Source organism: Hyla sarda, chromosome 1 (assembly GCF_029499605.1).
Source record: "Hyla sarda isolate aHylSar1 chromosome 1, aHylSar1.hap1, whole genome shotgun sequence".
Taxonomy (NCBI): Eukaryota; Metazoa; Chordata; class Amphibia; order Anura; family Hylidae; genus Hyla; species Hyla sarda.
In genome coordinates this window covers 600,382,028-600,394,292 of record NC_079189.1, presented here as the reverse complement: position 1 = coordinate 600,394,292, position 12,265 = coordinate 600,382,028, and positions in this window count along the sequence as shown.

Genomic DNA, 12,265 nt, shown 5'->3' with positions numbered 1-12,265 from the left:
CGGACTTTGACCTGAAGCATTAAAAATGTTCAGTGGTCTTTTAGCCATAGACTGTAATAGAAGAAATGAATATACAGAAGTGTTGATGTACCTGGATGAGTGCTGAAAAGAAGAATTCTCAGTAACAACTCATTTAGTAGAGGCTAATGAAAATTCATCTAAAAAAAGGAGTCTGGGTCAGCACATGTCTCCCACAGCAGTTTTTCCACCACAATCTATTTGACCTGATTATTTTTATGGTGAGTAGCATCCAGACCAATATTCAATAACCATCAATGTTTATTGACAAGGCCGCAGTCTGTCGAGACAAAGGTGGAAATTGGATGAATGGAAATCTTTCAACAGTGTTCATCATGGAACTAGGTGGCGCCAATTCCATGAATCAGGCAGGAACATTACTTTGGCTAAGGTTTCTTAACCTACTTAACTCAAATTCCTAAATTCTTAAACTATCCAATGTGTGTCTTTCAAAAAATAAATCAAAATTAAGGGATAGCCAAACCATGGTTCTGTGTTTAAAAAATCTGTAGCAAAACCCTTGTCAAATTTGAGGAAAATGTTCAACTAACTGGAGTTTCCTGTTTAGTTTAAGAGAAAGCTGCACCCTGTAGTATAAGACATAACAGAGCTCCCCCTATCTTTATGGGTATAATGCACAGAGCTTCACGCTTCTATCTTCAATAAGTTTTCCTCCATTATACAACAGGATATCTTAAAGTTAAGGGATCAGGTCTCAAAGAGAAAGTTATGCTTATGCTAAGTGTACAGGAGGTTCCTTCTACAACAAAACATTATTGTTTAGATATTGACACTATCAGTCCCGATTTGGGGAAAAACTTGGCCCATATTTCTGTCAATTTCTAATAAAAGTTCCAAGTCTTAGCGGTTCTCATCCACATACTGCACTTTAAGGGCCTTATATCTGCCTGTATGATTTTTAGCTCCTTTCAAAGGCCCTGGCAGGACTTAAGCCCTTATGGATGATCAAGTTAAATCCCCTTTCACCCAGACGCTCCTTCTCCTGAATGACCCAAGGATAGACAAGAACAGGATTGAGATATAGAAAATATTACACTATACCTTGGAGATAATGTACCTGCTGACTGGAGAAGATTACACAATTGTGTTCCACTGTTTATAACAAAAAAAATTGTGCCAAGTTTGAAAGCATATGGATCAAATGCTCACTGGAATTTTTGTGTATTGAATTTTGAGTTTCCATAACAGGCGATAATCGAATCAGAGGAAAATTTGGGTTATTCAAGAACTTTAGCTACTATATACACAAAATTCACAAGTCCACATCCAATCCCCCGGCAGACCAATTGTGTTGGGGGTGGACTGTCTCACAGCAAATTTGTTCAGATATGTGGTGCAAAATTACCAGTGTTTTTAAAAGACCCCACCCATATATTGAAATTACTGGAGGAAATACATTGGAAGGAACATTACATTATAGGTACCCTTGACGTGACCTCACTATACACTGAGCATGAAAAAGGGTGAAAAGCTGCAGAATACTTCCTTAATCTGGAAGGCAATATTCCACCCGACCAAGTGAATTTCATAGGGGAACCTATCATGTTCATTTTAACCCACAACTATTTTAAGTATGATAATTTTTATCTACAGAAGTGGGGTACAGCGATGGGGACCAGATTTGCACCCTGTTATTCTAATTTATATGTGGGTCACTGGGAGGATTCTCACATCTTCCCAGATGGCAAACTGGGTGCGGGTCTGGTCCTCTGGTGCAGATTCATATATGACGTGATTTTTATATGGGAAAATTGGGAACCAGCACTAAAAATTTGAGAATATTGATAATTTTTCTCTTCATTTTACGGCGGTATACAGTACAATTGAAATAAATTTTTTAGATCTTAGATTTTCTAAATGCAATAGCTGCAGCTTTGCAAAACAACGTGCAATGTCTGGCTTCAAGCTGTCTAAACTAGTGGTCACTTTAATCCAGAATAGAAGAGGTGATGCTCAGCAATGCTTAAAAAAAAAAAAGTCTTGTTTACAGTCAGATAATCCAGCAGAACAAAAAAAAAAAAAAAAAAAAAGCGCTGGTTGTATGAACAACAATTACAACTAATCTGTGCTTATGCTCCGCTAGTTTATGTGCTGACAGCTGATGCCAAGATTGATGCCGTTTTACTGGCACATGCCCAGCAGATACAGAAGTCAATGAATCTGCTGTATGTAGAGTACAGAGAAGATGGTCATTCAGCACTCCTTCGAGCCGGGGAAAAAGCAGGTTGGTCAATATTTTTTAGATTGTTATGCACAAGTTGATTGACAAGACAGCCTTTGAATTCAAGGGTTGTTTTTACCATGGCTGTCCCACTTGTTATGAAAATGATAAATACTGTTACAAATCCCAACTACGGACAGTTGTATCAGATTTATGAAAAACTCCATTTACAGAGCTGTGGGTACGTAGTAAGTGTGCTGTGGGAGATTCTAACATTCAAGCATTTCTCCATGAAACGAAATTCCCAGCCCCGCTTGATCCTCATGATGCTCTTAACAGTGGTAGAACTAACGCAAGGGGAGACTAAAACTGCTATTTCACCAGTCTGTACTCATTTGTCAACAAAAACAAACACGTATCCTGTAGGTCGTCCACACATCATATATGGACAGTTTATTCACATCAAAAATTACTTCAGATTTGCCAGAGTTAAATGGGCACTCATTAAAACTATTTTTTGCTATTGCAATCCTTATATATATCCAATATACTTTGTTTAAAAAAAAATGAAGTTTTCTATGTTTTATTTGTGCTTAAAAAAAGCTCAAGAGCACATTTTCCCCCTACTCATACACAGACTTTGGACCAAAGTCCAAACACAGGAAGTGCCTCCTGGAGTGCTGAGGGGGGGGGGGGGGGGGGGTGTCCAATCAACAGCATATGGCAGTTATGTGTGAGAGGAGCACTCCAGATGGCACTTCTTGTGTTTGGAATTTGGTCCAAAGTCTGTAGGAGTTGGGGGAAAATGTGCTCGAGCTTTTTTTAAGCACAAAAACATTGAAAACTTCATTTTTTTAAAGTATATTAGAAATATTTTTCATTTACCATAAGGAGAGCAATAGCAAAAATTTGTTTAATGAGTGCCCATTTAAGGTCTTCATCCCCCGAGAGACTTTTCCCAGTCCTCCCTGGGAAAATTAAAACTAAAATGTTTCCCCTTTGATAGACATGTGCTGTAAATCCCGCTGACTGCCTGCATAGCTATGAACAGCACTCTGACAGGGACATGGTGTACAATCAAGCTAGAGATTGCTTTGGAGATGTCTCTGATCTTGTGCCCTTTTTCCAAACTTGTCTTAAATTCTTTATGGGGAACATTTGCACAGAGATTTAATCTACCTTGCACCAGTATGGTGAATAACCCTGAGGAGCTCTATGTCTGTCTTACTACTAAGTTTTAGTTAAATTTTCTTGATTATGAAACAGCCAGTGTGAACTGGAAATATAGATTTGACACCACACAGTCAACAAATAAACAAACATGTTATAGCCCTTTTACAATGGCCTATGTCAAACTAGAGCTGTACATGCTTCTGGACAGACTGCAGGACAGGCATCCATCATGACACCAATTTGTAAATTTTTGTACACAGACTGATTGGAACCAGTCATTAGATGACTACTTGGGGGAATTCACCATTGAAGTCCATGATGATACGTACATCAGAGTTTGTATCTGCTGGTCCGAAAACCTACGGTTACATGTTCAACATGGGTAAAAAAAAATAAAAAAAAATAAAAAAAATAAAAAAAAGAGTCTTAGCCTGAAGACTTAGTTTTGGACTAGACCATAATCCATCCCCTGAAAACCGAAAATGCATAGTGAAACAACCTGGTATTGTTCGGTATAAGATGCGGTGGGAAATTGAAACAAGGTCTGTGCGCAAGACCCAGGTGCGTGTATATACAACCGATCCCAAAAGGTAAATGTAAAGTCATCTGAAAACTAATATAGATATCACAGGGTTACATCCCTCTTTTTCAGACAAAGTAGCAGACCTTTAGAAGCTCTGGATCAGTGAACCAGAAGGTCTGCAGACAGCCACTTTTTAGCTGAATATACAACATTACCTTTTGGCTTCTAAACGCTCTATTAGCATCATAGACATTCGGCTACAAGATCCCTTTTCATGTATTTTAGTGGGTCCATCCAACTCTGGAAAGAGTAAAGCAGCTGCTTTACAACACACAGTCACATCCCAAAGCCAAAAAATATTGTTTGGTTTTGTTCATGTTAGTAAAAATTGTATAACCCATCTAATTTTTCTCCTAACAGTCTTATTGAAGGCCTACCACATACATTTATAGATTATCTGTTTCCACCAAACAAGGTAGATTTGACCAGTGTGAATGATCCCACGGAGAACACTAGCGAAAACAAAGAAATAGAAAAAGCATTTACCAAGTATGTTCATCACAAATGTTAGTACATTGAATTTAGAACAAAAGCCTTTTGTCAGCGTAAATAGAGTAGAACAAATGTAAATAACTACATGGTTCTCTAATGACCCTGGTGATAAATTGCAAATTCTAACAAAAGCGAGACAAATATACCCTGGGGAAAAAAAATTATGTGCATTTACTAGTTGATTTAAGAGCCAAAACCCCTAAATAGTATTGTGTAAGGCCAGGGTTCTTACCTCCAGCTTTATCAGCTGTGTGTCTGACAAAGAAAAATAGCTAATAAATAATGTTTTAGTCTGTTGCACACTATGTGCTCTCCGAAATTACCAATGGGATGTTAACATCAGAGAAGATCCAAGACCGATTTGGTACAAATCTCAGTCTTATGGGAAAACTTTGGATACTTCAATTCTTCATATGCCAACAGGGGGATGAGAATTGGACTAGGAGTTGGGACTTTCAGGTGGATAGAGGGGAAGATTTTGTGAAAGTATCTTTCCTGTTTATGGTAACCAATTCTATAGCACCTTAAGTTCTAGATTATCCCCATAGTGTGAAAGATCAAGAAGAGTTAGGACCAACATAACTACAAATGTGGGAGGTTACCTTTATCCTGGAAAAAATCACTTATTTGGTCAAAGCAGAAAAACATCCTCAGGAAATTGTGCAAATGATCAAACAAATACTTCACAAAAGGTCAAAAGGGAAATTTACATTGGGCCAGTAATTATATGTTTAGATTACATAATGTGAAGACTCAAATATATGAATGTCGTGTATTACTGAAAGAAAGTTACAAACATTGTGATATAAATGTTAGTGTTTGGTCTCCTGAAGACAATGTACTGAAGATAAGTTCAAGCCTTCCAATCCTTTTCAGGTCAACTAACTTTCAATCTAAGCCATTGTTGAGGAATTGATTGTTTATAACCCTAGAGTCACGTATGGGCAGGGAAGTAGTTCAGTACTGATCTCCCCTCATTCCCTCTATCCCTGCCTACTTGCCTATCTGCCCTAAATTGTGGATTGACAACCACAGTGACAGTCCCTCCCTAATATGTGATGGAAGTCAGTGTCAACAAAATAAACTCCAAAAACAGACAGACAGAGGTCGAGATACTGCATGGCATCACACAAACTAACAAAAATAAACTAAAACACACACACTTCGAAGTCCACTAGTCAAGCCTTTACCAGGAGTTGTTAAAAAGGTGCAAAGTCACAAATACAGGAGAATAGTCAGAACGCCAAGCTGTAAAGTATGAAATACCAGACAAGAAATACAAGAAATAATGCTAACTACTGGAGTAAGCTCTTTTGCAGGCAAGGTCTGAAAGCATAATGCAGGCTTAAATAGGGAGCTACTGAGGTGAAAAGCCAACAAGGTCAGCTGACCTAGCCCAGACAGCTGGGCGAAAGCCAGCAAACAAAAACTTCAGAGCAAGATAGATTTAACCCTGCAGGTTCTGGTAGAACCAGACATCACACCTAGTTTGGACTTAACATAACAGATTGGAAAATATCCACAGGGTTTCCTCAATGCCACAGCAGTACACGAAAACGTCTGTTAGCCTCTGAGCACCCTCATCCAGTTGTCTCCCAGTACAATGGCATTATCAGAAATACAGACTACCACAGGACCAGTGAGTGCGAGTGAACTTTCTCCTCGTTACTGCACATGAATACTAGTATATTTTGACACTCCGCACCACGGCAGTGAAAAATTATTTAAGCAGCTACGGCCACTGACACTGTAAACCACACTAAGATGTTTAATATAGAAAAAAAGTACAAAAGGAACAGCAGTGCCCTCCAAAACACACACACATATTATACACTATATGTATACCACACACACTATATGTATACCACACACACTATATGTATACCACACACACTATATGTATACCACACACACTATATGTATACCACACACACTATATGTATACCACACACACTATATGTATACCACACACACTATATGTATACCACACACACTATATGTATACCACACACACTATATGTATACCACACACACACTATATGTATACCACACACACACTATATGTATACCACACACACTATATGTATACCACACACACTATATGTATACCACACACACTATATGTATACCACACACACTATATGTATACCACACACACTATATGTATACCACACACACTATATGTATACCACACACACTATATGTATACCACACACACACACACTATATGTATACCACACACACACACACACACACACACACACACACACTATATGTATACCACACACACTATATGTATACCACACACACTATATGTATACCACACACACTATATGTATACCACACACACTATATGTATACCACACACACTATATGTATACCACACACACTATATGTATACCACACACACACACACTATATGTATACCACACACACACACACACACACACACACACACACTATATGTATACCACACACACACACACACACACACACACACACACACACACACACACACACACACACACATATATATATAGTGGTCATTGGGGAGCTATTGAATGGATTTTTTACTTCTGTATATACAAAGGAGGAAATGACACAGGCCGGGCCTGGAAACACATGTTATGTACTGAACTGGATTAATGTAGATATGGTCCAAGGTAAAAGTAAAGTACAATGTAAGCAAATCTCCAAGACCAGATTGATTACACCCTGTAATATTTTAATATACAATGTATACTCTGTGAAACAAGTTTATACATTCCAAGATGGCTAAACATGACAACCTTGGACAGCTGAACCTTTAGAGAAAATAAGTTGATCTATAGCCGCAAACCTGCAAATAGACTTGCTGAGGTATGCATAACACACTATTCCAGAATAGTCACGTAGTCCTGTTGAGACTAGGACTACCATATATGTTGTTAAGGGTAGAAATGTCCAATCCGATTACAAGTTAAGCATTACATAATGAATACACCCATAAGTTAAAGATACATTCAAGCCAACCCACTAGGAGGAGATATATACTATATTTTTGGATACAAGACACAAGTTTACTTCGTATAACCACGCCCACATATGTAAAGGATACACATCAATTAGAAAACACCCATAGCTATGGTATATAAAAAGAGCGGCACTACAAGAAAGCAGGGTGGAGCATCATTAATGGAGTAACAAGGAAGAAGGACGGAGGAAGGCAGGGCCATACAGACCAGCCTGAAAGATGCTGACAGATTTCTACCTACCCCAGTTGGTGAGGCTTTTCTAAGAACATGTCTACACTTCCTACTGTAATTATTGTAACACTTATGCAAGGATTGATATTTACATGAGATGTACTAGTTTATTCTGTCTGCTATGATGTCTAGAAGCTTATAATAAATGTATATTTATTTTACTTAACTCAAGCAACTCACTTATACCAGTCATTTATGACAGTCACCATTGGAGGAATAAATATTAAAAATTTTGCCGACGCCAGCCATTCGTCTTAGTCAACTTTAAACAGGGGGAGAGATGTGCGAGTTCCATGTTCAAGTTTTCCAGAAGACGAGAACCTAGAGAGTCTATGACCATTGGAGAGAGTGCCAGAAATGAGCTGCGGACATTGCTAAAGGAAAGACGTGCCAGAAGTGATTGGACGTATCAGACTGAGGGATAAGAGGCTCTCTAATGAGTATTGAGTTTAAATTACTTTTATCATGGCAGAAAAATGTAAAATGCAGGTTTCAGACATGTCTAGTTTTAAGTCTTAACCTCTTCAGGACATAGGGCGTATGGATACGCCCTGAATCCCGAGTCCTTAAGGACCGAGGGCGTATCCATACGCCCGTGGGAATTCCGGCCCCCACCGCTAGCCGGTTGGGGACCGGAGCCGGATGCCTGCTGAAATCGTTCAGCAGGCATCCCGGCATATCGCCCAGGGGGGTCATTATGCCCCCCCATGTCGGCGATCGCCGCAGATCGCTGGACAATTCAGTCCAGCGATCTGCGGCGATTCCGGGTCAATCGGGTCTCCGGTGACCCGGTGACCCGGAATTACTGGCTGTTCGGGGCCGTCTGACGGCCCAGAACAGCCAGAGCCTGCAGGGGTGAGGTGGCACTGGTGCCACCTCACGATCGCCCTGATTCGTCGGCCGGATTACCGGCCGACCAATCAGGGCGCCTGCTGCGGGTGTCACTCCCGCACCCGCTTCGCCCCTCTTCTGGAGGACGTGAGCGGGTGCGGGAAGACGACCCCCGGTGCTGGGGACCCCGATCCCCGGCGCCCCTGTTGGGATCGGGGCCCCAGGAGCAGCTGCGGCGGCGGGACTGACCTGCAGCGTCTGGATCGTTGGAGGTGAGTGACAGCCTCCTGCTGTTGCTTAGCAACAGCTCCCAGCATGCAAAAAGGGCATGCTGGGAGCTGTAGTTATGCAACAGCAGGAGGCAGACCACCACAACTCCCAGCATTCCCTTATGGGCATGCTGGGACTTATGGTTTTGCAACAGCTGGAGGCACATTCTTTCTATGGAAAAGTGTACCTTCAGCTGTTGTATAACTACAACTCCCAGCTTGCACAAACAGCTAAAGTGCATGCTGGGAGTTGTAGTGGTGCATCTGCTGGTTGCATAACTACAACTCCCAGCATGCCCGTTGGCTGTCGGTGACTGCTGAGAGTTGTAGTTTTGCAACAGCTGAAGGCACACTGGTTGTGAAACTCAGTTTTTTTTTACCTAACTCAGTGTTTCACGACCGGTGTGCCTCCAGCTGTTGCAAACTACAACTCTCAGCAGTCGCCGTACACCATGCACTGTACATGCTGGGAGTTGTAGTTTTGCAACAGCTGGAGGCACACTGGTTGTGAAACACTGAGTTAGGTCACAAACTCAGTGATACATAACCAGTGTGCCTACAGTTGTTACAAAACTGCAACTCTCAGCAGTCACCGACAGCCAACGGGCATGCTGGGAGTTGTAGTTATGCAACAGCTGGATGTCCCCCCCCCCCCCCCCAATGTGAACGTACAGGGTACACTCACATGGGCGGAGGCTTACAGTAAGTATCGGGCTGCAAATTTGAGCTGCCGCAAACTTTCTGCTGCAGCTCAAATTGCCAGCGAGAAACTACTGTGAACCCCCGCCCGTGCGACTGTACCCTAAAAACACTACACTAACACAAAAAATAAAATAAAAAGTAAAAACACTACATAAACACATACCCCTACACAGCCCCCCTCCCCTCCCCAATAAAAATGAAAAACGTCTGGTACACCACTGTTTCCAGAACGGAGCCTCCAGCTGTTGCAAAACAACTCCCAGTATTGTCGGACAGCCGTTGACTGTCCAGGCATGCTGGGAGTTTTGCAACAGCTGGAGGCACCCTGTTTGGGAATCACTGGCGTAGAATACCCCTATGTCCACCCCTATGCAAGTCCCTAATTTAGGCCTCAAATGCGCATGGCGCTCTCACTTTGGAGCCCTGTCGTATTTCAAGGCAACAGTTTAGGGTCACATATGGGGTATCGCCGTACTCGGGAGAAATTGTGTTACAAATTTTGGGGGGTATTTTCTGCTTTTACCCTTTTTAAAAATGTAAAATTTTTGGGAAAACAAGCATTTTAGGTAAAAAAAAATAATTTTTTTTACATATGCAAAAGTCGTGAAACACCTGTGGGGTATAAAGGTTCACTTAACCCCTTGTTACGTTCCCCGAGGGGTCTAGTTTCCAAAATGGTATGCCATGTGGTTTTTTTTGCTATCCTGGCACCATAGGGGCTTCCTAAATGCGGCATGCCCCCAGAGCAAAATTTGCGTTCAAAAAGCCAAATGTGACTCCTTCTCTTCTGAGACCTGTAGTGCGCCAGCAGAGCACTTTTCACCTCCATATGGGGTGTTTTCTGAATCGGGAGAAATTGGGCTTCAAATTTTTAGGGGTATTTTCTGCTATTACCCTTTTTAAAAATAAAATTTTTGGGGGAAAACAAGCATTTTAGGTAAAATTTTTTATTTATTTTTTACATTTGCAAAAGTCGTGAAACACCTGTGGGGTATTAAGGTTCACTTTATCCCATGTTACATTCCCCGAGGGGTCTAGTTTCCAAAATGGTATGCCATGTGGGTTTTTTTTGCTGTTCTGGCACCATAAGGGCTTCCTAAAGGTAACATGCCCCCCAAAAACCATTTCAGAAAAACGTACTCTCCAAAATCCCCTTGTCGCTCCTTCCCTTCTGAGCCCTCTACTGCGCCCGCCGAACACTTTACATAGACATATGAGGTATGTGCTTACTCGAGAGAAATTGGGCTACAAATACAAGTAAAAATTTTGTCCTTTTACCCCTTGTAAAAATTCAGAAATTGGGTCTACAAGAACATGTGAGTGTAAAAAATGAAGATTGTGAATTTTCTCCTTCACTTTGCTGCTATTCGTGTGAAACACCTAAAGGGTTAAAACGCTGACTGAATGTCATTTTGAATACTTTGGGGGGTGTAGTTTTTATAATGGGGTCATTTATGGGGTATTTCTAATATGAAGACCCTTCAAATCCACTTCAAACCTGAACTGGTCCCTGAAAAATACTGAGTTTGAAAATTTTGTGAAAAATCGGAAAATTGCTGCTGACCGTTGAAGCCCTCTGGTGTCTTCCAAAAGTAAAAACTCATCAATTTTATGATGCAAATATAAAGTAGACATATTGTATATGTGAACCAAAAAAAAATGTATTCGTAATATCCATTTTCCTTACAAGCAGAAAGCTTCAAAGTTAGAAAAATGCAAAATTTTCAAATTTTTCATCAAATTTACGGATTTTTCACCAAAAAAGGATGCAAGTATCGACAAAAATTTACCACTATGTTAAAGTAGAATATGTCACGAAAAAACAATCTCGGAATCAGAATGATAACTAAAAGCATTCCAGAGTTAATGTTTAAAGTGACAGTGGTCAGATGTGCAAAAAACGCTCCGGTCCTTAAGGCCAAAATGGGCTCCGTCCTGAAGGGGTTAATCCATAATGTTTTTGTCTATTATAAAAATCGTGTACTCAGGTCGGATGGAGAAATCGTGATGTGAATGCAGCCTAACTTATAGATATAACTTAAAATCGTATGAAATCGTATATAAAGTCGGATCCATTGCCCTCCATTTAAAAAAATCGGATCCCGTACACACGATTTGATCCGCATCCGATTTCACACGATTTTTGTTCAGGTCTGAAAACGTGGTCAACCCCGATTTCAGACCCGAACAAAAATTGTGTGAAATTGCATGCAGATCAAATCGGATGTGTGTAATGGATCCGATTTTTTAATGGAGGTCAATGGATCAGACTTTATATAAGATTTCATACGATTTTAAGTTATAAAAATCGTGTACTCCGGTCGGATGGAGAAATCGCGATGTGAATGCAGCCTTTGTTACAGAATATGAAACTAAGAATAAAGAAATAGATGGTAAACTATTTGTAAATCAAGAGAAATGTACTAAAGCTAGAAAATTTAGTACATACGTCACAACAATATCATGAACATGTACTAACACATGCAAGTGATTTGGTATCCAAAAAAGATATGGCGTTACAATGTACTGGTGACATAAGTCAAATTCAAAAAGTGCTGACATCTGATATGGATACTAAGTCACAAAGAATGTTTACTACTCAGTGTAGTGGAGACTTAAGGGAGTCAGCTGTTGACATCTGTCAAAATGACAGGTAAATGCATATGTTAAAAGAATTAAACTACTTTGTTAAGCTTAAAAGTAAAATCCCTACATTTAATAAAAATTACATGTAGTGAAAAGTTCAGAGGTATTTGAATCACATGTAGCT